The sequence below is a fragment of the Schistocerca americana genome, chromosome 4 (genome assembly GCF_021461395.2).
Source record: "Schistocerca americana isolate TAMUIC-IGC-003095 chromosome 4, iqSchAmer2.1, whole genome shotgun sequence".
NCBI classification, from domain to species: domain Eukaryota; kingdom Metazoa; phylum Arthropoda; class Insecta; order Orthoptera; family Acrididae; genus Schistocerca; species Schistocerca americana.
The window spans coordinates 521,552,153-521,576,577 of NC_060122.1; the positions used below are offsets into that span (position 1 = coordinate 521,552,153).

General features: G+C 43.0%; 1 pseudogene; it reads left to right on the forward strand.

Annotated features, from left to right (window-relative positions):
* Positions 1–14,557: 14,557 nt before the first annotated feature.
* On the forward strand, positions 14,558–14,675 carry LOC124614078 (annotated as a pseudogene).
* The last annotated feature ends 9,750 nt before the right edge of the window (positions 14,676–24,425 follow it).

A 24,425-nucleotide genomic window follows, 5' to 3' on the forward strand; every position in this document is an offset into this window, starting at 1 on the left:
GATGTACGATAAGATAACGGAAGCGGATTGCAAAGCTTTCTGCTTGAAATAATTGCCACTTGGTCCTAAGCGCCGGGAAACAGCATCCACATGTGTCGTAATATCACGAATCTTTCGTATTGAGTCAGGAGCGCTCACAGGAAATTATATACCTCACAGCGGATAACTAAACTAGTACTGCCACAAATGAAGTTGTAGTGTTGAAGTCTTCAAGAAATCAACTGTAATGTAAATTATCGGAACTGAGATGCGTTCGGGTTTAATTAGCTGTTAAATCGAAATAATTCCAGTCATAGAATTCTCAACTTAGTTGCGAAGAAAATGGACATGACGAATTCATTCCTATGATGGTCGTGTTTCAGCAGGTGCTCGCCTTAAGTATTCTCCCGTCTTGCTTGCCTACGGTTTTGTATCTTACATTGGCAGACAAAAATACATGTTTTGGGGCTTATTCTCAAATACAGAAAACAGCTCTCAAAAGCATAATTTTAATTTTTTCTTAACAAATTAATTTTGTCGCCTTCAAATGGTTAATATAAAGAGAAAATTCCAGAAAAATTCCTGTGTTGCTATATAAAAAAGAAGGCTAGAAGATGCATGTAACATTGCGTGCAAACGTGTGGCTGTCAGTTAATAAGGCACACAGTACAATACGGAATAAGATCAGTTCCATTGTTTTTCTTTCTAACATAAGCTTAGTAAAAACTCAATCACACAGTACTCTGTTATGTTTCTGACATTTTCGTGAATATACAATTAATACAGCATCTTACACTCCTGGAAATGGAAAAAAGAACACATTGACACCGGTGTGTCAGACCCACCATACTTGCTCCGGACACTGCGAGAGGGCTGTACAAGCAATGATCACACGCACGGCACAGCGGACACACCAGGAACCGCGGTGTTGGCCGTCGAATGGCGCTAGCTGCGCAGCATTTGTGCACCGCCGCCGTCAGTGTCAGCCAGTTTGCCGTGGCATACGGAGCTCCATCACAGTCTTTAACACTGGTAGCATGTCGCGACAGCGTGGACGTGAACCGTATGTGCAGTTGACGGACTTTGAGCGAGGACGTACAGTGGGCGTGCGGGAGGCCGGGTGGACGTACCGCCGAATTGCTCAACACGTGGGGCGTGAGGTCTCCACAGTACATCGATGTTGTCGCCAGTGGTCGGCGGAAGGTGCACGTGCCCGTCGACCTGGGACCGGACCGCAGCGACGCACGGATGCACGCCAAGACCGTAGGATCCTACGCAGTGCCGTAGGGGACCGCACCGCCACTTCCCAGCAAATTAGGGACACTGTTACTCCTGGGGTATCGGCGAGGACCATTCGCAACCGTCTCCATGAAGCTGGGCTACGGTCCCGCACACCGTTAGGCCGTCTTCAGCTCACGCCCCAACATCGTGCAGCCCGCCTCCAGTGGTGTCGCGACAGGCGTGAATGGAGGGACGAATGGAGACGTGTCGTCTTCAGCGATGAGAGTCGCTTCTGCCTTGGTGCCAATGATGGTCGTATGCGTGTTTGGCGCCGTGCAGGTGAGCGCCACAATCAGGACTGCATACGACCGAGGCACACAGGGCCAACACCCGGCATCATGGCGTGGGAAGCGATCTCCTACACTGGCCGTACACCACTGGTGATCGTCGAGGGGACACTGAATAGTGCACGGTACATCCAAACCGTCATCGAACCCATCGTTCTACCATTCCTAGACCGGCAAGGGAACTTGCTGTTCCAACAGGACAATGCACGTCCGCATGTATCCCGTGCCACCCAACGTGCTCTAGAAGGTGTAAGTCAACTACCCTGGCCAACACGATCTCCGGATCTGTCCCCCATTGAGCATGTTTGGGACTGGATGAAGCGTCGTCTCACGCGGTCTGCACGTCCAGCACGAACGCTGGTCCAACTGAGGCGCCAGGTGGAAATGGCATGGCAAGCCGTTCCACAGGACTACATCCAGCATCTCTACGATCGTCTCCATGGGAGAATAGCAGCCTGCATTGCTGCGAAAGGTGGATATACACTGTACTAGTGCCGACATTGTGCATGCTCTGTTGCCTGTGTCTACGTGCCTGTGGTTCTGTCAGTGTGATCATGTGATGTATCTGACCCCAGGAATGTGTCAATAAAGTTTCCCCTTCCTGGGACAATGAATTCACGGTGTTCTTATTTCAATTTCCAGGAGTGTATATTCGTAATCAAAACGTATTCGGTCCCGGGTTCGAATCCCGCCGTTGCTTAAATTCTGATTAATAAACAGCATTAGCAGTTGAAGACTTCCGGCACAAGAAGTCACCCGTCATTCTGCCAAGGACCTTGTCAAAGAGGGCTGAGGAGCGGCCAGAGGTTGAAGGCAGTCTCTTGTCTTAGGCGTGGGAAACTGTCCCTGAAGGCGGAAGAATCAGCAATGATCAACGGCATGAGGATGCAGAAGGCAATGGAAACCACTGCATTAAAGACACGTACCGTGTATCCACAGGACATGTGGCCTGTAATTGAAGAAGTGTCATGATGATCTCTCCATTGGCAACAGCTTCCGAAATAGTCCCACACTCGGATCTCCGGGAGGGGATTGCCAAGGGGGAGGTTACCATGAGAAAAAGATTGAATAATCAATGGAAGGATAACGTTGTACGAGTCGGGGCGTGGAATGTCAGAAGCTTGACCGTGGTAGGAAGACGAGAAAATCTAAAAAGGGAAGTGCAATGGCTCAATCTAGATATAGTAGGGGTCAGTGAAGTGAAGTGGAAAAAACACAAGATTTTTGGTCAGATGAGTGACAGGGAATATCAACAGCAGCAGAAAATGGTATAACGGGAGCAGCATTCGTTGTGAATAGGAAGGTGGGGCAGAGAGTGTGTTACTGTGAACGGTTAAGTGATGGGGTTGTTATTATCGAATCGACAGCAAACCAACACCGACAACGATAGTTCACCTATATACGCCGACGTCGCAAACTTGAGATGAAGAGACAGAGAAAGTGTAGGAGGATACTGAAAGGGTAATACAGTATGTAACGGATATGAAAACCTAATAGTCATGGAAGACTGGACTGCAGTTGTAGGGGAAGCAGTAGAAGAAAAGGTTACAGGAGAATATGGGCTTGGGACAAGGAATGAAAGAGGAGAAAGACTAATTGAGTTCTGTAACAAGTTTCAGCTAGTAATAGCGAATACCCTGTTCAAGAATCACAAGAGGAGGAGGTATACTTGGAAAAGGCCGGGTGATACGGGAAGATTTGAGTTAGATTACATCTTGGTCAGACAGAGATGCCGAAATCAGATAGTGGATTGTAAGGCGTACCCAGGAGCAGACATAGACTCGGATCACAATATAGTGGTGGTGAAGAGTAGGCTGAAGTTTAAGACATTAGTCAGGAAGAATCAATACGCAAAGAAGTGGAATATGGAAATACTAAGGAATGACGGGAGACGGTTGAAGTTCTCTAAGGCTATAGATACAGCAATAAGTAATAGCTCAGTAAGCGGTACGGTTGAAGAGGAATGGACGTCTCTAAAAAGGGCGATCACAGAAATTGGGAAGGAAAACGTAAGAACAAAGAAGGTAACTGCGAAGAAACCATGGGTAACAGAAGAAATACTTCAACTGATGGACGAAAGGAGGAGGTACAAAAATGTTCCTGGAAACTCAGGAATAGGGAAATACAAGCCGCTGAGAAATGAAATAAATAGGAAGTGCAGGGAAGCTAAGACGAAATGGCTGCAGGAAAAATGTGAAGACATCGAAAAATAAATGATTGTCGGAAGGACTGACTCAGCATACAAGAAAGTTAAAGCAATCTTCGGTGACATTAAAAGCAAGGGTGGTAACATTAAGAATGCAACGAGTTAAATGCAGAGGAGAGAGCGGATAAACGGAAAGAATACATTGAAAGCCTCTATGAGGGGGAAGATTTGTCTGGTGTGATACAAGAAACAACAGGAGTCGATTTAGAAGAGACAGGAGATACAGAATCAGAATCAGAATTTGAAAGAGCTTTGGTGGACTTAGGATCAAATAAGGCACAAGGGATAGATAACATTCCATCAGAATTTATAAAGTCAGTGGGCGAAGTGGCAACAAAACGACTATTCACGTTGGTGTGTAGAATGTATAAGTCTGGCGACATACCATCTGACTTTCGGAAAAGTAGCAACCACACAATTTCGAAGACTGCAAGAGCAGACAAGTGCGAGAATTACCGCACAATCAGCTTAACAGCTCCTGCATTCGAGTTGCTTATAAGTATAATAAACAGAAGAAAGGAAAAGAAAATTGAGGATGCTCTAGATGACGATCAGTTTTTAGGAAAGGTAAAGGTACGAGAGAGGCAATTCTGACGTTACGGTTAATAATGGAAGCAAGACTAAAGAAAAATCAAGACACGTCGTAGGATTTGTCAACCTGGAAAAAGCGTTCGTCAATGTAAAGTGGTGCAAGATGTTCGAAATTCTGAGAAACGTAGGGGTAAGCTATAGGGAGAGATGGTCATAAACAATATGTACAACAGCCAAGAGGAAATAATAAGAGTGGACGACCAAGAACGAAGTGCTCATACTAAAAAGGCTGTAAGACAAGGTTGTAGCCTTTCGCCCCTTCTGTTAAATTTGTACATCGATGAAGAAATGATGGAAATGAAAGAAAGGTTCAGGAGTGGAATTAAAACTCAAGGTGAAAGGATATCAATGTACGATTCGCTGATGACATTGCTATTCTGAGTGAAAGTGAAGATGAATTACATGATATGCTGAACGGAATGAACAGCCTAATTAGTACAGAGTAAATTGAAGAAAGACGAAGGCAATGAGAAGTAGTAGAAATGAGAACACCGAGATACTTAACATCAGGATTGATGGTCACGAAGTCAATGAAGTTAAGGAATTCTGCTACCTAAGCAGGAAAACAACCAATGACGGACGGAGCAAGGAGGACACCAAAAGCAAACTATCAATGGCAAAAAGGGCATTCCTGGCCAAGGGAAGTCTACTAATATCAAATATCGGCCCTAATTTGAGAAATAAATTTCTGGAAATGTACGTCTGAAGTACCGGATTGTATGGTAGTGAAGCATGGACTATGGGAAAACCGGTACAGAAGAGAATCGAAGCATTTGAGATGTGGTGCTACAGACGGATGTTGAAAATTATGTGGTCTGATAAGGTAATAAATGAGGAGGTTCTACGCAGACTCGGAGAGGAAAAGAATATGTGGGAAACACCCATAATGAGAAGGGACAGGATGATGGGACATCTGTTAAGACATGAGGAATTGACTTCCATGCTTCTAAACGGAACTGTGGAGGGCAAAAACTGTAGACGAAGACTGAGTTTGGAATACAAGCACCAAATAACTAAAGACATAGGTAGCAAGTGCTACTCTGAGATGAAGAAGTTAGCACAGGAGAGGAATTCGTGGCAGGCTTCATCAAACCAGTCAGAAGATTAATGACAAAAAAAAGAAAACAATTTATTATGATAACCTCGTGTCTCAATTTTCAACAACGTTATAGTAACAGTAAGAACACTGAGAGAAATTTTCCACCTACTGATAAAAAGTACTACAGCATTTCTGGTCATAGTGTTTCATCTTCGAAAGCACTCCCTTACAAATCATCAAAGAATTAATAGAAAGATCAAGCAAATGATAAAACAGCCTGAAAAATTTTCATTTTATCAGGACAATCTAAGTTTCATTTTAGTGTCTTTTGTTACTCAGTTAATGCGAGGTTCTTTCTTTTCCAGGTACACTGAATGGGTATTTAGTTTCTTTGACGCTTTTAGATTCACCATTCCTGTGTTATTGCTTGTGGGCACAATCAATGGTTTTGTTGTTATGGTGATCGATTAATGATGTAATATAAAGAAAACATGTTCATTTTTATCACTTTGTGAGGGACTTGCAGATAAATGTGATAATTCTACATTTTCTATGTTATCTTCTGCTGAGAAATCATTTTCAGAACTGCTGTCGACTTGCAATTTATCTGGATTTACTTTAGGATTGTTATCGCTACAACCATCAAAATCACCGAGCTCATCACCCCTCAGAGATGGTAAATCTAATATCCGCCGTTCGTCCTCAACAGGAGCGTCTTTCTTAAAAAATCACTGTTATTTAATAATCGACCCATAACCAAAAACCCAACGTTAATAAATAGTAATTAACTACTATAATAACTGTGTTACACTTAAAAATTAACATCCAACATAGAAAGCAAACCATTAATGGAGAATATTTATGTAGAAATCGTGACAAGGCGAAGTAACCTCATCAGCGCTGTATGTCAATACCCACGTTATGTTCCACATACGCAACATACTCCAACTGTGTTGTAAAATCCTAAGATGAATCATTTGCACAACTTTTCTTGTTGAATAGTTCTTACATACTTGCTTTAAATTGTGTGATTTTGTCCTTATTCCTTATTAAGGCAAACATGGTTTTAAGCTAAGGAAAATTCACTCTCGATGACTTTCTCTGCACTCGTCCGAAAAGGTTCCCAGCAGTCCATAGTGCGGACAACTACTGCATACCTAGTATCGGAGATCCTCTCCAATAATATCGTTGCATCAGTGAGACTTGTGTCAGTTCACTAAATTCCCGCTAGCGATGCACGGAACAAGTTTGCAATCCATTTCGCAGGTTTGCAACACCGTGTACTTACGGGCTAGACTTCACCAAAGCACCTGATACCCTGAACTTTGACATAAATTCGTAAAATCGTGACTCATAAGCTTTTCAGACAGAACACTTTAGTGCTTTGAAAGGTACTTGAAAAACGGACCAGAGTGTTACCTTTGGGAAAGAAAAGTCGTCCTGCATGTGTGTTCTCTCAGGAACGCCACAGGCATCCGTCCTTAGTACACTATTGTCTTATATGAATGTCAGTCATTTCTCATCCAATCTGTCCTCTTGTAAATATCATTTCTGTGACAGTGACTTCCAGTTTTACCCAAATGAGAGATGTGATTGTATGAATATTTATTTCGTCCAGATCAATGATGATCTGTCTTCTGTGGTAAGAATGATGCAAATGCCGAGACTTAATACAAAAACGTATCAAGTGATTTTAATATGTCATAATCAGTTAATAAATTCTTAATTCCGTGACCAATTGCTTCCTATCCTTCTCTACGGCATTAGAACGCCGAATCTGAAAACAGTGAAGAACTTTGTCTAGGCTTGAATGAGTATCTCAACAGGGCAAAAATAAATGTGTGACATGGAGCAAGACTTCCGCTTGTCTCAGCAACCTCAAAAAATTTTGGAACATAACTCCGAAGGATGTGAAATGTAAACTTGTGCAGTTAACTCGTTTGTCGAATCTCCACTTTTCTGGTGTAATCCAACACCTTGCAAGCAGTGAGAACACTAATCGGTTAGAACTATGATTCATTGCACCCCAGTATCTCGGAGCAGAGCTTTAGTATCTGTCATCACTTCATAATCGAAAGACAAGGAACCACTTATATAGTAAGTTTATTGTATTCATGCAAGAAACAAAAATAAAAGCAACTTCTTATCTGTTGCTTCTCTCCGGCTCTAGTAAAAGCACTCCTGGTCACAGTTCAATACCTTTTGCTCTAAAAAAGAAACTGAACACCTCCTTCTCTCATCCTCGTATCGTTTCCTCAAAAATAAACGTATGTGTGCAGTGTGTCTGTTGTCAAACTGATTTATTATCGCAGTTACGCTTCTTTCTCCTTTCATTTCTTAATCAACCACATCACTTCTTCTCCCCTAAGTTCATGAATTATGTTTTCTCGTATTCGTCTTCCTCTCCCACTCCCAACCATTTTCTCACGTCTACTGTTACTAGCGATCAAAGTTTCTGAAATTTGTCTTTATTGTTGTATTTACCATTAACAAACGTTAACTGTGTTGTCCCGTACACTACAGTACGAGTTTTTAATGTTCTGTTATACACGATGGATCAGACTCAATTAGGCAGTTTCTGATTAAATGTTATTTTTACAGTGAAACTTCCTTTACCCTGAAGCTTCTCCCATGTATACATTTGACACATTTACTGGAAACAACTCTTCTTCTCCGTCCCTGTGGCCACCTATTCCTCCCATTGTCGATCTCATCCTCCTCACCTCTATATATCTGTCTCCTCCTCCCCACTCTTTCTGTCTTTTCATCTCCTCTTCCCCCCCCCCCCCCCTCTTGACCTATTTCCTCCATCTCTCTCTCTGACCATATCTTCCTAAACCCTCCCCTTCCTCTGACCAATCCTTTTCCCCCTTTCTTTCTACCTCTGCCCTCTGCCCTCTCTTCCTTTTCCACTTGTCCACCGCCCCTCTACCCTTCTGCACCTTTCACCTGCCTGATGCATCTACCACTCCTCCTCTGTTTCTGTCCAGTTCCTCCTCCCCTTGCTCTTCTTCCCCTTGCTCTGTCTATCTTCTCCACTACCCACTTCAACCTGTTTATGCCATGTTCTTAGACACATGTAGCTCCTACAATAGAGTTCATTATCACAGCACAGTACTAGTTCCACAAGACACTTGTCACACAGGCCAAGATAGATATCAGGGGCTTGAAAATATTTATTTATTTATTTGTTTGCCCCTGAAGTGCAGGTTATCATGCAGACTGGGTTGATAAAGCATGTTTATACTACTCCAGCACAGCATGCCTGTCCTGCAGGTCAGTATATATGTCAGGCATAGAAAAATTTCCTTGATATTGACATGTAGGTTGCCCTGCAAAGAAGGGTAATTTGGAAGGCCGATACCGTTTCCAAACAACAGATCTGTCCTGAAGTGCAGCCTGTACACCAGGTATGGAAAAACAAATTCTTCCCTATATCTCTACTACTGTTGGAGGAATGAGGTTATAAACACCACTGTGCTGATACTTTTAAGACCTCCTGTTCTGTGCCAAATTTGATTTAAATCTATCCAGGGATTTGGGGGGAGTCCCAGACATATACACATATACATACATACACATACACTTTGCTTAACGTTTGTAACAGATGCTACTAAGGATTACAAAAATGGGATAACACACATATGTTACATTGGGTGCCATAAAATTAAAACACCTGAATGTCAGACCCACTGCCTGTAGTTCACAGTTTTAAGCGCTGTTAGTCGCCCACCTCACAGTTTCTTTTTTTGCCACATGTGCATGGTTACAATTGCAATAGGTCAGCGCCAGTTGAATGTTCAGTGTGTCAGTGCAATATTGTCTGTTCACTTTTGGTTTCAGTCTTCCATGGAACAGTGCCGTGACATTCGTTTGATAGTGAGTCAAATGTGGGTCTGTGTGTCGTGCCAATCTGGACGGTTTGATAAAGGACGAAAAGATATTCGAAAACAGTTTAAATTGTTGTGTCGAATGTAATGAAGTTTTTTACTGATCTGTCCAACAGTGATGAAGCCAAGAATAATGTAAGTTTTTACAAGTTCATAAACTAGCAACAAAACCTTGTGTCATTCCGGAATCGACTGGGTTCTATAGTGCAGTATCATCGGCTGAATCTCTGCATGTGAGTGTGTATTCTGAGTCTCCGAAACACGGATATAAATTAATATGGAAATATTCGGACTTTGATGATTTTGACAAAAAGTAGAAGTGCACAGATACTACGGCAGAGGACGGTATCTGATGGCTAAAGAATACAATGTGAGCTCGGTGAAAGAATTTGTTACTGTGGTTACGAGACCGTTCTTTGCGTTCTGCGCTCACTCGGTTTTTAATCCAGTAAGTGTAATGAGGGCTGACAAATTTTAATGAAATGCATGCATATTGCTGCAGCAAGAAAGAATTTTTGTGCATAATGCACTTACTGCGTGCTGAGGAACATAGCCTCGTAGTACATATCGATAAAACTAGGTTTCACAAAACTATGAGCACAATAAATTTTCCTTACCTTCAAAGGACATACTGGCCTCGAAGCACCTACAGTTGATTTTTTACAGCGCATATCGTCGATTTGGGTGATGGGTGCAGTGACAAAGGGTTATTAAGAGCTGCAAATTAAATATTTTCTGGAGGTAGGGTGTATTTTCGGTCGTATTAAGACGAGCCGTCGGTGCTAAAATACTGGCGGTGGCCTACTAGTACTTCCGTGCTGACGCGCATGGAGTCTTTCGCCAGTTAAGTGCGTTCATATGTGTCGCGACACAATTACGATATCTCAGATGTTAACGAAACTAATTTCACAATTTTTTAGTAATTTTCTCGCTGGATGTTTCTACGAGGTCCAACAGTACGCAAATTTAACGACGACGCCATTTTTCGTACACTGCCACACAATTCCACATATCATCAAGTATTTTATTTTTCATCTTGAAATGCTTTTATGTTTTCACGCGAAAATATGCATCACATGCATCTATAAACCTTCAGAATGTTCATAAATTTTTTCTGTCCAAATATGTCAGTGTTTCTGTTTTGTGAGCATGTTGAAGTAACAAATTATTTATCTTCTAAATTTCTTGTAACTTTAGTTTTTACTTAGGTTTTTTTTTCATAGCAGCCAGCAGTAACTTTCTTCTGGAAGGTACTCCATCGTATTCATGACTAACAATGGAGATGAGTAATATTTTTTTTCGAAATGTTTATTTACATTTGAAATTATCACTAACTGGTAATATTGTAAGATGGTGAAATGCCCCTGGAGTGCCGCTTTTCGTGACGGCCGCTGTAGCAATTCTTATGACACAGTCATTTATTTTCAAGGTAATACGGCTGGTCCCGGTGGAGGTTCGAATCCTCCCTCGGGCATGGGTGTGGTGTTTGTCCTTAGGATAATTTAGGTTGTGTGTAAGCTTAGGGACTGATGACCTTAGTAGTTAAGTCCCATAAGATTTCACACATATTTGAACACATTTTTCAAGGTAATGGTCGACCGCGCCACCCTCTACGTCAACACAGGCTTGCAAACGCACAGAAACATTTGCACGTGCGTTCCTGCCAATCCCATTACGAGTATGCAGCATCTGCGTGAGGTGCATGAGGTGAGACTGTTTTAACTCTGCTGTGTTTATTATTATGGCAGCCAGAGAGATGTGTAGGTTTTACTCAAAATTCGCCACTCCTGACACTTCTCTGAAATTTACAAGTGGCTATCAAGCCAGGTGAAAATAATTCGCTGCGTTTTCGGCAGAATTCTTTTTAAGTACTAACCAAAGCAGAGGTGACATCTTTTCGAATGGTCGCTACGTCAGTCTGTGCGTAGAGCCCCCCCCCCCCCCCCCCCCCGTCACCAGCTTAATATTTACAAAGAAATGTGAGCATAGGCCTCGGTTTGGAACGGCACTTCCTCTCCAGTGCTCCGCGCTTTCCCTATAGCACGTGTCCGGAGCACTTACTACTAACCCTCTCCCGCCCGCGCTCTGTCGCCTGCGCATCTAGCGGCCACGGTATTCGGCGCGGACTCTACACCTCATTCTTAAGATAACCCAAAAGAAAAGAGACTAGTGGGATGAAGTCGGGAGATCGGGCTGCCCACTCCACACGGTGGCCAATCCAGCGCTCAGGAAAGACTTCAATCCTGAACGCCCAGACGATGTTCGCGAGGAATGGCAGGGTACTATACTGCTGTCACCAAAGTTCATCAATGTTCGGTCTATTCAGAAGTTCTGGGATGACAGTATCACTCAGTAACTCAAGGCAGGTTTCCTTCGTGACGTGACCTTCCAGGAAGAACGGGCCAATCAATCCTTTGTATGCCACGCTGCCTCACACCATCGCTCACAGGGACTGGAATCATACTCAGTGATGAGACTGGAGTTGTTTCGCTGCCAAAAGACAGAGTCGTGTCTATTCGCCGATCCTGATGTATGGAATTTGGACTCTTCGGTCCAGACAATATTTCTTATGAGGTTTGGGTCATCCAGAAACTTGGCGAGTATCACATTAGTAAACTTAAGTCGCCTGTCGAAGTCGTACTCGTTAAGCACAGGAGTAAACCGCTGATAGTATGGCGTCAGCTTCACCGTAAAACTCTCCGCAAACTCGTCCTCGATATGTTCAGCAGAGTTGTCAGGCAACGGGTTGACTTCCATTTCTCGGAGAGGATTCTAGTTCCTCAGCAGTACGTCAGCGTGTATCTGGAGTTCTGACAGTTCTCGGATGGCCGCAATGTTTGAGATTTACATCACTGGCACTTACATCAACCTGCTTGTTTATTCGAGCGATTGTGTCCCTGTGGACTACAGGTGGTCCTGATTCTTCAGGCTGTCGGCATTGGACTTCGTGTAAATTGTTCGTAACTGAGAAAAGGCGACTGCATTTTACGTTCTGCTCGATAGACAACCTTCTTCCCGCCATTACGCGCACTAAATGAAGCGAGCAGTGCCCTCTGTGGTGCTGTCTATCGACAACTCAGTGCTTCGTTGTGTCGACAGTTGGAATTACTGTTTCCTTTCCTCTGTCAATGCTTTTATTATTGCCTAATGGCCCACATTATATGTTACGTGTGACTTACAACTCGCCCACCGTAATTCATATTATGTAAAATATGCAGGATGTCTGGTTAGATATAAGAGATGACCTGACGGCCCTAATCCTGCTAGTTTAAATAAGTAAATAAATAATCTGTCATTTTATTTGTCTGAGGCAACTCTGACTTCTATAATACTTTCCAGTAGTACTAATTAAAAGACGGTGCATTTACTGCACAGTCCAGATTTCATTCTTCTGCAGTTGCCGTGACGTGGAAATGAATAGAGCTTGTTTTAAAACGAATATGAGTACTTTATATTAAAATTTTTGTTCTTAAAACAACAGTAGGTGTGATACAACATTCATTCATATTTGTATGGAAACTTCTCTCAAAACAACACGGAAATGTACGAAGTACCAACTATGACATCACGGCACTTTTTTTCGTAGTTATGTTACGTTCACTTCATTACATTGGTTACAAAAATAATTTACCCGTAGTGTCGACATCTTGTTTAGTAAGTTTTTGCGAAATGTTTCGGATTAAATCACTTTAAGCAATGTATCGTTACTTCTCAGGGGCTCTCTGTGCCTTTGAAATAATACTTCGTGATAATAAAGGGTCTTGCAAGATAATAAGATACGAATATTAAAGAAACTGTTCCATTGTCAAATCTTGGAAGTATTGAGCTATTCATGAAACATTAGGAGAGTCCATTTACGTGGGACATTCGGAAACCCAGAGCCATCAAGTTAGACTTTGTGCACCCCTGCCCAGCACCTAATGCCCCTTTTGGCCACCCCTGCACAGACGACAGGCACAGTGCGGTGTACGTGACTCAGTGCCGGCAACATTACCATGCGCCGTCGTGTGTGAGCGGCGATTTACAGCCTCGATGTCATCTCCCGCTGTGAGTCGCGGTCCGTTGCCACCCTGCTTGCGGCCGGTCGCTCCTCCGTGTGTGTGTGTGTGTGTGTGTGTGTGTGTGTGTGTAGTTGACAGATTACATGCCCGCTGTGCTGCATGACGTCGGTAACAGCCTCTGCTTACGGGGATTCGGTATTCTGCGCCTACCTCCTGTCGTCAGACATTCTTTTGCTCTCATGTTACTGGATACGTACATAATAAATGTATAATAAACACGTGTGCCCATTGCCACTGCGAACTCGGCTGTAAGGTGTCACCGGATTTCTAACAGCTGCTGGAATGTTCACTAGTTGTCGCGTCGTATGTTTCATTAAGTGCTTTTGAGCACATTCTTTCTCAACCGAGAGTACCGCTGCTGTGTTATTTAAAGGGCAGAGTCACTAGAAGTCCACTCGTAAACCGCAAGAGATTTGAAATATTCATTGTTTCCAATGCTCTTCCCGATGTTCCCGAGTTGATTTTCTACTGGTTAGGAAGCATACATTCAGCGAATACTTCTTGTATCAACTTACGAATAACTCGTTCAAAAAGACGTTGAAATTCAGGGTAAGATATATTTTAAATTCTAGTTTTCACTTTAGAAGAACGGGTCGTATTGGTCCAAAAAAACTCACTTGATTATGAGCTTGATTTACATGCCTTTGGAGGAAGCGGAGCCTGTAGGAAACACAATATATATACATATATATATATATATATATAGAATGAGGTCACGAAACCTCTTCTTGGCAGTGTAGTTAAATCTAACTTCTCGTCTTAGAATGCACGACCAGTGTTTGCGTTATTACTATACTGACTGAGCTGTTACGTCTTTCCTTACTGGCGCAATCCGTTTTCCTGTCACACCACCGGGTGGCGCTTAGGTCTTCTTGTAGTTGGCTCTGTCGTTAGAGGTAGTTGGAGGCACCTGGTTGACGGACGGTGGGAGGTGTGAGAGAGAGGAATGTGTGACGAACGGTGAGCGTGGTACTTGTACAGGGCGTTGTTGGTATCGAGTGTCCTCTGGTAACCGCCCGTCCTACCTTATCTCTGGGTAAGGTACTTCAGTTTACGGGGTTTGGCACATGTGCTCCCAGGCTGGACTTGCTCCTGTTTGGCTAGTTTGTCCACCCTCTCCGTCACTCCGTACTCAAGCTACTAAATTCGCCCGCCTCTCTGTGTGAACTCCATTTTCTGGATGATGTATTTGAATGAATTTAAACTGTGTTTTCCTTTGTATTGGCAACGGCCTTGCCGCAGTGGTTACACCGGTTCCCGTGAGATCACCGAAGTTAAGCGCTGTCGGGCGTGGTCAGCACTTGGATGGGTAACAATCCAGGCCGCCATGCGCTGTTGCCATTTTTCGAGGTGCACTCAGCCTCGTGATGCCAATTGAGGAGCTACTCGACCGAATAGTAGCGGCTTCGGTCAACAATACCATCATAACGACCGGGAGAGCGGTGTGCTGACCCCACGCTCCTCCTGTCCGCATCCTCCACTGAGGATGACACGGCGGTCGGATGGTCCCGGTAGGTCACACGTGGCCTGAAGACAGAATGCTTTTTTTCCCTTTGTGTTGCCGTTTGTGCAACATTTCTGTGACCTCTGTCATTATTGCTTGAGTGTTAATTAATTAAGGTATAATATGTTCTAGGGCATCACATACACTAGTGACCACTAAGGTCGAATACCGACCCTGACCTTTAACCTGGCAAGTTCTCACTTGCTCGATTTCTGCATGAACTGTAACATCGGGCATGGTAATGATAAACAAACTCCAGCGACCCGATCAATGTTGCCCCGCTTTCTGTACTCACATTAGTTCTTTGTGAGATCCAGCACTTCTCTTAAGTGAAGGCATTTATTGTTTACTGTTGTATACAGGGCGTTTCAAAAAGAAAGAGCAGATTTCAAACATTTATTTCTCAAAAACTACAAATGATAGAAACACAATTCAAACGTTTCTTGTCAGAGAAAGGTTCAAAGTTTTTCAATGGTCCGCGCAGAAGTTCCATGCAAATCCGCAGTGGCGCTGGCGTTTGTTTGTAGGAAAATGGCGACGACACCACAGGAACGATCATTTTGTGTGCTGCAATTTGCAAAGTTAGAGTCCATTGTTGGTGTGCAACGTGCATTCCGCCGTCAATTCAACAAACAGCCGCCTCGTCATAAGCAAATTTATGAGTGGCATCACAGATTCGTAGAAGATGGTTGCATCTGCAAGCGAAAAAGCACGGGTCGTCCACGCACATCGGATGAAAATGTCGAGCGTGTCCGTGCAGCTTACGAAAGGAGCCCTAGAAAATCCACGACACGGGCAAGTCACGAACTAAACATGTCTAAAACAACGGTATGGCGCGTTCTGAGTAAGCGTCTGCACATGAAGCCGTACAAACTGCAGTTATTGCAAGCATTGCGTCCTGACGACCACAACAAAAGGTTCGAATTTTCAACTGCAATTCTACAGGACATGGAAGAGGACAATTTTGCCGAACGATTAATTTTTTCAGATGAATCAACGTTTCACATTTCTGGTAAAGTTAATCGGCATAACGTACGAATTTGGGCGAGTGAAACTCCGAGGGACGTTATTCAACATGAAAGAGACTCACCAAAGGTTAACGTCTTTTGTGCAATTTCGGTAAACAAAGTTTATGGACCTTTCTTTTTCATGGAGAAAACTATCACAGGAACCATTTACCTGGACATGTTAGAAAACTGGCTATTTCCTCAACTTCAGGAAGATTCAAATCACTTCATCTTCATGCAAGATGGCGCCCCACCACACTTCTCTGAACCTGTACGACGGTACCTAAATAACACCATTCCAGGACGGTGGATTGGAAGAGCAGGAGCACAAGATCAATGTCATCGTCTGTGGCCTCCCAGGTCACCAGACCTTACTCCCTGCGATTTTTATTTGTGGGGGTACATAAAGGACTGTGTTTATGTCCCACCTATGCCCGCTACTCTTCAAGAGGTACGACATCGAATTGTTGCGGCCGTGAATTCGGTAACTAAAGACCAGTTGCGTCGTGTGTGGCAAGAAATGAGATACCGGTTTGATATTTGTCGTGTAACAAATGGTGCTCATATTGAGGTACAGTTTTGATATTTGTTGTGTAACATTTGGTACTCATATTGAGTGAAGGACCGTTGGAATTGTGTTTCTATCATTTGTAGTTTTTGAGAAATAAATGTTTGAAATCTGCTCTTTCTTTTTGAAACGCCCTGTATTTTATTACTACTGTGACCTCGTGCTTATGTATTAGCGCTCAAGCATTTTTTTTTACTCGTTAACTTTACTTAAGTGAATTTTTTAAGGGGTCTTATTAACAGTTGGCTGCTTAATCAAATTAAGTGTTATGTTTGATCATTACTGTTAAACGATTAACCAGTTCATCACCTTTGTTTTAATTATGCAGTCATTGTAACACTTTGATTTTGGTCGGTGTCTGGGGCGGGGTTAGCATTTAGCACTGTTGTGCCGAGCCTTGAGAATTTGCGTAACTTTGATGCTCAGACTTGCATGAATTATATGCCTGTTTGTTTGCCCTCGGCTTCCCAAGTTGTTCGTAGCGTTGGATCCGTTAGCCCCGACTTGTTATCCACTACCCGCCGATTCACCGGGCGTGGCTGGTCCACGTCGGCTGTGGGCGCGCGTGTGCGGCGTGGTGTTCTGCCTCCCATCTTGCGGTAGCCACTGAGGTGGCGCGGCCTCCTTGTTTCCTACAGCATCCCTCTATAAGTTAAGTTCTTGATATATGGCATCCGGACCTAAATTTAACTCAACGTGTCCGCTACCCTAAGCCATCCTAGCCAAGTCTTGCCTCCTCCAGCCCGGCCTCGTCTTGTTGTTGCTACTATGAAATTTACTTTGTTCAGTCCTTTATTTATGGATTGCTAAACCTGTAAATTTAAAATAGTTGTTATCTTTGTGTTCCAAAAGTGTCAGTGGCCAAAGGGCGCTCCAAATCGTTTATCGTAAACCTGCACCTGTAAATTTTAAAATGTTGTTGTCTTTCCTGTTTGAAAAACTACTTATGGCAAAGAGAGTCTTCAGATTGGTGAAATACTGAACAGGTGCACCTTACAAGTTACGTTACTGTTCCTGTTCGAGAACGTGCTAATACTTAAGGGGCTTCAGACTGTCAAATCCTGAACGTGTCAAATTTTGAATGTTGTTATGTGCCTACTTGAAAAATTGCTAATGTCAAAGGGCTCCTCCAGTTTCATGAAATTCTGAAACTAAAAACTTTTTTTTTTTAAAAAAAAGGGTTTACCCTTCGGTTTTTAAACTGCTAGCGCCCAAAGCATCCTCAAGTTATTTTAACCGTAATCCTGAACTTCTAAGATTTTTCTAAATACGGGTCGCCTTCTTTGCCTGAAGTTTACTATCTAATGAGTGGTTCCCAAATTGTTATCGTAAAGCTCTTCCTGTGATTGTAGAAATGTCACATTTGCCTGGTTCAGATATTAAGAGCGCCTAAAGGGCTCTCGAGTTGTATCTTTATGAATGTAGAAATTGTTATATTAAGGGCGTTACTTGCCCTGTAAATAAATAAATAACATGAAATAAAATAAGGCTGGCCGGAGTGGCCGTGCGGTTCTAGGCGCTACAGCCTGGAACCGCGTGACCGCTACGGTCGCAGGTTCGACTCCTGCCTCGGGCATGGATGTGTGTGATGTCCTTAGGTTAGTTAGGTTTAAGTAGTTCTAAGTTCTAAGGGACTGATGACCTCAGTAGTTAAGTCCCATAGTGCTCAGAGCCATTTCAACCAAATAAAATAAAATATTGTAACTGCTTACAGAGGGTATTTAAACCGCCTTGTGTCACTTGTGTTAACTTGCCTCAAGCTTCCTGTTCTGTCAGGGCTACTTCATTGTAAGTTTGGTCTTTCTAGTTTATCGCCCTAAAATCAATCGCAAACAGTTACTATTGATTCATATGTTATTGATGTTTTATGTATATATTGTTAAATAAAGGATTACCCATAGATGTGAAGCAACAAGTGGCTCTCGTTACGCCAATTAAGTTGCTGACGTATCCTCTGGTGTCCACTTAGAACTCATTGATATTTGTTTTATGAGATCGAGATCGTGGTCCAAGCGTAATTCTCTGCCTAACGTTGGAGACAACGTCAGACGCTTTAACGACTCAGAAAACTGTACAGACTCCAAGAGGCTCAGCCAACCGAGACGTTTATATGTTATAAGTGACGTGGACTTAAGTAGTGTTTATGAGATGAGTTGAGCCCTGATGGCTAAAAGAGCCATAGGCAAATGGGAATGCTACATGACATTAAAATCACCACCAACTCTAGCCACACGACAGACAAGAGGTTCGAATTAATTTAGTCATCAGAAAAAAGTCATAAACGATCATTCGTTGTAATGTCACTCATAAAAAATGGGATGTAATTATTAAGATGATCCATGGATTGTTCACATGGATCAAATATTAAAATAAAGTAAATAGGGCGTAGACACTGTGAATAAGAGCAGCTTGCAGCAACATTCCTGAAAACAAGATCTATTCTAAATAATTTGTTTTAAATAAAAGGGACCCTTAATTATAGGACCTGTGAGCATGGGAACGCTATGGAGGACTAACATGGAAACTACAAGATGAATGGCGTAGGTAAAGGAGACGTAACAATGGTACAGTGGATAAGACTTGAAACAAAATTATTTATTTCTTAAGAATATTGACATAAGACATCTATATAACTGCTGTTTCCTGGTAAAGAAGAACAGCGCTATTCATTTTGGACTTGAAAGATACCTTTATGAATCGATGTATGGATACCCTTCTAAACAATGTTTGTCATCATCAAGTTTATCTCCTGCAGCATTGGCGAACGTTCACTTTGAGGACTATCTTGAAAATATAATTAATCAAGTGAATTTTAGCAGTGAGCAAGGAACTAAAACGTTGCAGGAGAATGATTACAGCAAATCTCCAGTGCAAGAGGATAGCATGTCAACAGAAACAGAGATTTAGGATGAAGAGTTGCAGACAGTAATGAAAACTACCTGGTAATTTAGGCCAGTCAACTTGTACTATTAAAAACACAGAACTGAGGCGTACAAGTGCTTAGAAGAACAAGAGCAAAGAATGCAGCAGTTCTCAGATCATCGTTGGCCAAAATGGAAAAGAGATGTAGAACGAGTGTTGCAGTTCCCGACTTCGATCGAAGCAGAGGAGATACAAGGTCGATCTTGGGAGTCGTCCTCGAGACAACGGCTGATGGCGTCTACGGTATAGAGACGAGAGAAGGTGTGCTGAGCCAGCTTTATGCAAGGTAATAAAATGATTGTTTTTAAATATTTCGTGACGGAATGACACAATATGCGACTGTGACTACGACAGTACAAACATTTTGCTCCAGGTTCCGGTTCAGTACTTGCCTTCTTAGAATAATCTCAGAGGAGGAAGTTCCAGCAGAGAAAACTGTTGTCCTGAGGACAGTTGCGAGGTCTCAGATGGTTCAAATGGCTCTGAACAGTATGGGATTTAACATCTGAGGTCATCAGTCCACTAAAACTTAGAACTAATTAAACCTAAATAACCTAAGGATATCACACATATCCATGCCCGAGGCAGGATTCGAACCTGTGACCGTAGCAGTCGCGCGGTTCCGGACCGAAACTCCTAGAATCGCTCGGCCACCTGGCCGGCGGTTGCGAGGTCTCAGTCGACGGGAAGCGGCCAGGGATTCTTCAAAGGCGACCGCCAACACAAATGTCAGACTCTGATATGCTTTTGCAAGAAGAAAAATATGTTGTGCAACTCTAATTGCCATGGCGCAGGTCCTTGACACAATAAATAAATTTTGTATAATATGACCTTGTTTTCAAACAGTAATTCCTAAAATCTAACTTTGGAAATATGTCTGTGTTTTACTATTGAACCATGGTTCACATTCCTTACTTATTGGTAGTGAAGGTACATATTCACTAGCGATGGTGCACATCCCTGTATTATCTGGCAAATTACAATATACTGCTGTCATTGCTAAGCGTGTAATCTACATTTTTCAGATTTGAACATAATAATGCGAAGGGTATTCGGTAAGTAATGCAACACACATTTTTCTCGGCCTATTTCGGCTGAAAAAGTGCGGAATATTCCTGCTCGAGCCCCAATACTTGCAAGAAGTTACGATCGGTGGAGGCACTATGCGTAGCCCTCAATATGGCGTCTATAACGGAGGTGCCTTCCAAGCAGACAGCTGACACTGAGTTTCTTTTAGGGGAGAAACAGGACATCGCAGACATAGGCACTTGCAAATTTTTTACGGAGACCTGGCAGTAAATAAAAGCACAGTGAGCCGTTGGTCAAGGCGTCTGTCGTCATGGCAAAAAGAACGTGCGAACCTGTTCGATACTGCGCGTGCCGGCCGGCCGCACACAGTTGTGACCCTTGCACTGTTGGAACAACTTCAGCATGTTCGTCGCCACAAAAACGCAAACGAACGTCTCCTCTCCCATGACAAGGCAAGGCCTCACACAAGTCTGCGCATCCGAGACGAGCTCACAGAACCTCCTTGGACTCTCCTTCCTCATCCATCCTATAGCAGGGACCTCGCGTCTTCCGACTTCCATCTGTTTGGCGCGATGAAGGATGCACTCCGCGGAATGCAGTACGTGGATCATGGATAGGTTATTAATGCAGCAAGATGTTGGCTCCGACGTCGAACTGTAGATGGTACCATATCGGTATACAGACCCTTCCAGTAAGTTGGTGTAAGGCTTCACATTGAATGGAGATTATATAGAAAAGCAGGATTTTGTGTCCAAAAGGGTGGGAAATAAAACGGAGTATTGGAATCCTGGAGAAACGGACCTGCTCCCAGAAAAAAAGTTTTGCATTACTTATTGAACGCTCCGCGTAATTTCACATTATTTTAGTTATATAAAAACGATACGAGACTACCTGTAAGTGACAGTTGTGGCATGGGGTAATACGACTGATCGACGAAGGGATGGCTACAGTAGCGATCAGAACAACGGGAATATTGACTCCCGACAAGAAGGGGACGAGTGGGCACAACCACAAAAGCAGACAGAGATTATTGAATGGCATGTACCCAACCTACGAACGAACCCGATTGCGGGATTGTCTTCGGCACAATGACTCACGAGATCCACTGCTAACAGAGAGAAATGACATACCCATACATCAACTCAGTACGCAAAAGGAGGTGAAGTTTATTGCAGATGAAGACTTACTGACCCTGTTAGTAGAAGAAAGAGAGCTCACTCAGACACACAATAAAAAAACCAGGTAGCTAATGTTTTGGTCGACGATTACAGTGGGAACTAAATTTGAGCCGTAGCGGACGACATAATCCTCTGGTGTGTGCAGGGGAATGAATGGCCCATGTCGAACTTACTTAAGATGAAAGTAAGAGGCACGCTAATGGGCATGAATACTGATGTGCGACACCAAGTACTACTAGAATTCAAGTGCGAAAGTAATTACTTGGAGTGGCACGTCTTGACAACACTTAAATGGCGATATCAATGATTTTAGGCACGGACTTCATGCAAACGTAATGGGTAGTATTGAACGTAGGAAGTGGCTACAGGATGGGGAAATATGCATTCGATTTGAAGAACATGTAGCAGAGGGAACAACTGCCACTGAAGTGCTTAAAATTGTATGGAGAATCAGAAAACAGCTGAAGAAATTGCAGACAAGTATAACAAGAGAAAATAGAATTTTTCGGTTAGATCGTTGGAAGACAGAAGAGGAAATTAGACATCAAAGACGGGTTGCATACGATTTTGAACGATAATATGGACTTTTTTTGCCGGAAGTATGTTCAATGTGGAATCTTCAATATAAATTTGTGGTAAAACCAAATACAAAATGGTTCATGAAACCCATAGCAATTCCAGTGGGACATAAAAATCAAATACATAGGATGGTGGAACGGGGGGTAATGGAACCAGTGGTATCGTCTCATAGAAACCCACTGAGAGTGGTAGAGAAGGAAGATTGGGCGATTCGCCTGATATTAGACGCCCAGGAAATCACTATTGCCATTGAAATGGAGGTTGATCAGTCAGAAAGCCTCGAAGAACTCTTACAAGTATTTCACGGCAAGAAAGTACTTTCATCCCTGGACTTGTGGGCTAGTCACTGTCGAATTAGAACTATTATGCCAACAATACACACTGTCCTTAGCTTCTGGTCTTGCTACCTTTCACCGCCTCCCATTTGGCTAGAATGTATCTGCAGCTGCCTTTACCACAACCTTGCATAGTGTACTGGATGACTCGCCGCAACGATGGATTACGTCCTATATAGACGATGTGTTTATCTTTATGGGAACAATATAATAGAACGTTGAAGGACTCGCTGGCAACACTCAGATACCGTGGCATAATGGATCGAGCGAGGTGGCGCAGTAGTTAGCACACTGGACTCGCTTTCGGGAGGACGACGGTTCAAACCCGCGTCCAGCCGTCTTCACTTAGATTTTCTGTGATTTCCTTAAATCGCTTCATGCAAATGTCTGTATTGTTCCTGTGAAAGGGCACAGCCGACTTCCTTCCCCATCCTTCCCTAACCCGACGGGACGGAGAGAAGTTCCAATCGGGGCTGTATGAGTTCAGCTCTTACGGCATATAATAAATGCAACGGGACTTCACCGGATCCACAGAAAATAGGAACAACCCAATGCTACAGAACACTGAGGACTAAACGATATTTACAGAGTTCTGCAACCACTTCGTGCACCTGGAGGACCTAGCCACTATGAAACTATATGGATTTATAAGATACATTAGATCTAGAATGCAATGACAGAGAAGGGATTCCAGTCCTTAAAAAATGTAGTAACAGCTCCAATATTATCCCACCCAGAGCTGTCACAGAACTTTTCTATGGTAACGCTTAGTACTAAGAAACGTTTCGGTTTGGTTATCCTTCAAGAAATCGAGAAAGGACAGAAGGCAAGACGAAAGACAATAGCGTTGGCCAGTCGAGTGTTCACGAAGAAAGAGAACGACTATGTAGTGATGGAACTGGACGAACTTAGTGTTGTGTGGGGATTTAAAAAGTTCAGATGTTTTCTCTATGGCGGGAAGATGTGGGTGTTCTTAGATGACAAAGCACAACATTTTTTGATGTCGGCAATGGTGACGTGTGGAAGATTGTCGTGTGGGTGCTCTAGTTGCAAGAATTCTCGCTCACTGTGACCTATGTGCCTAAGGTTATGAACATAGTGGTCAACACGTTGGTTTACCTATCCACTGGGCTAACCGAAAGCAAGGAGAAAAATATAAAAGACAGTTAATATAGTTTATACTTCACAAAAGAGGTGGCATTTGATAATTTTATTTCGGCATGTCTGAGGGACGTTGTAAAAGACCAGAACAGTAGCCAAAATTGAAAGAAATATAAAAGAAGATACGAGACAGAGAACAGTTCACTATATGGCAAGTCTACCTCCTAAAGAAAGGCATATTATTTTGCTGTCAAAGCATAGGGAGAACGTGATGGCTACTGTGCATTACAGAAGAGATCATAAATAAGTTTACATGGTAGACCCATTTGAGCCTTTCACACTACAAACCAAGGAAGTACTGTGTGACATTGCAGACGACTTGCTACTTTAAGAACAAGGAGAGGAGAATCTGATGAGTATTAGTGGTCTGTGAACCCTGTCAGGAGTCGAATCCACTAACTAGCATTAACTAGGTTCATCTGTTTCTTATTGGTGACCTCTGGCCTGATGGCACTGCTACTAGGTCTGAGAAGGGGCTACAGCTATGTAATGGTATGGTACAACTAGTGTCAGAACATGTAGCCTTAGTGGCGTTGTGCAGAGCAACAGCCAAGACAGAGACGGACACATTTCAGAGAGTATCCCTGAAACAAACTGGACGAATAAAGAAGGTAATCACAGATAACAGCCCACATTTAGATCATGACAATGTGAAGAGGTGGTGAAGTAGCACAAGATACAACCGGAATTCATATCAACATACCACCCCTTGTCGAGCTTCTCAAAGTGAATCATGAGAGAACTGAGCTCACTACGCTGATTATGCTTTAACAAGTGACATGTATTATGAGATGGTTTCCTCAGTGAT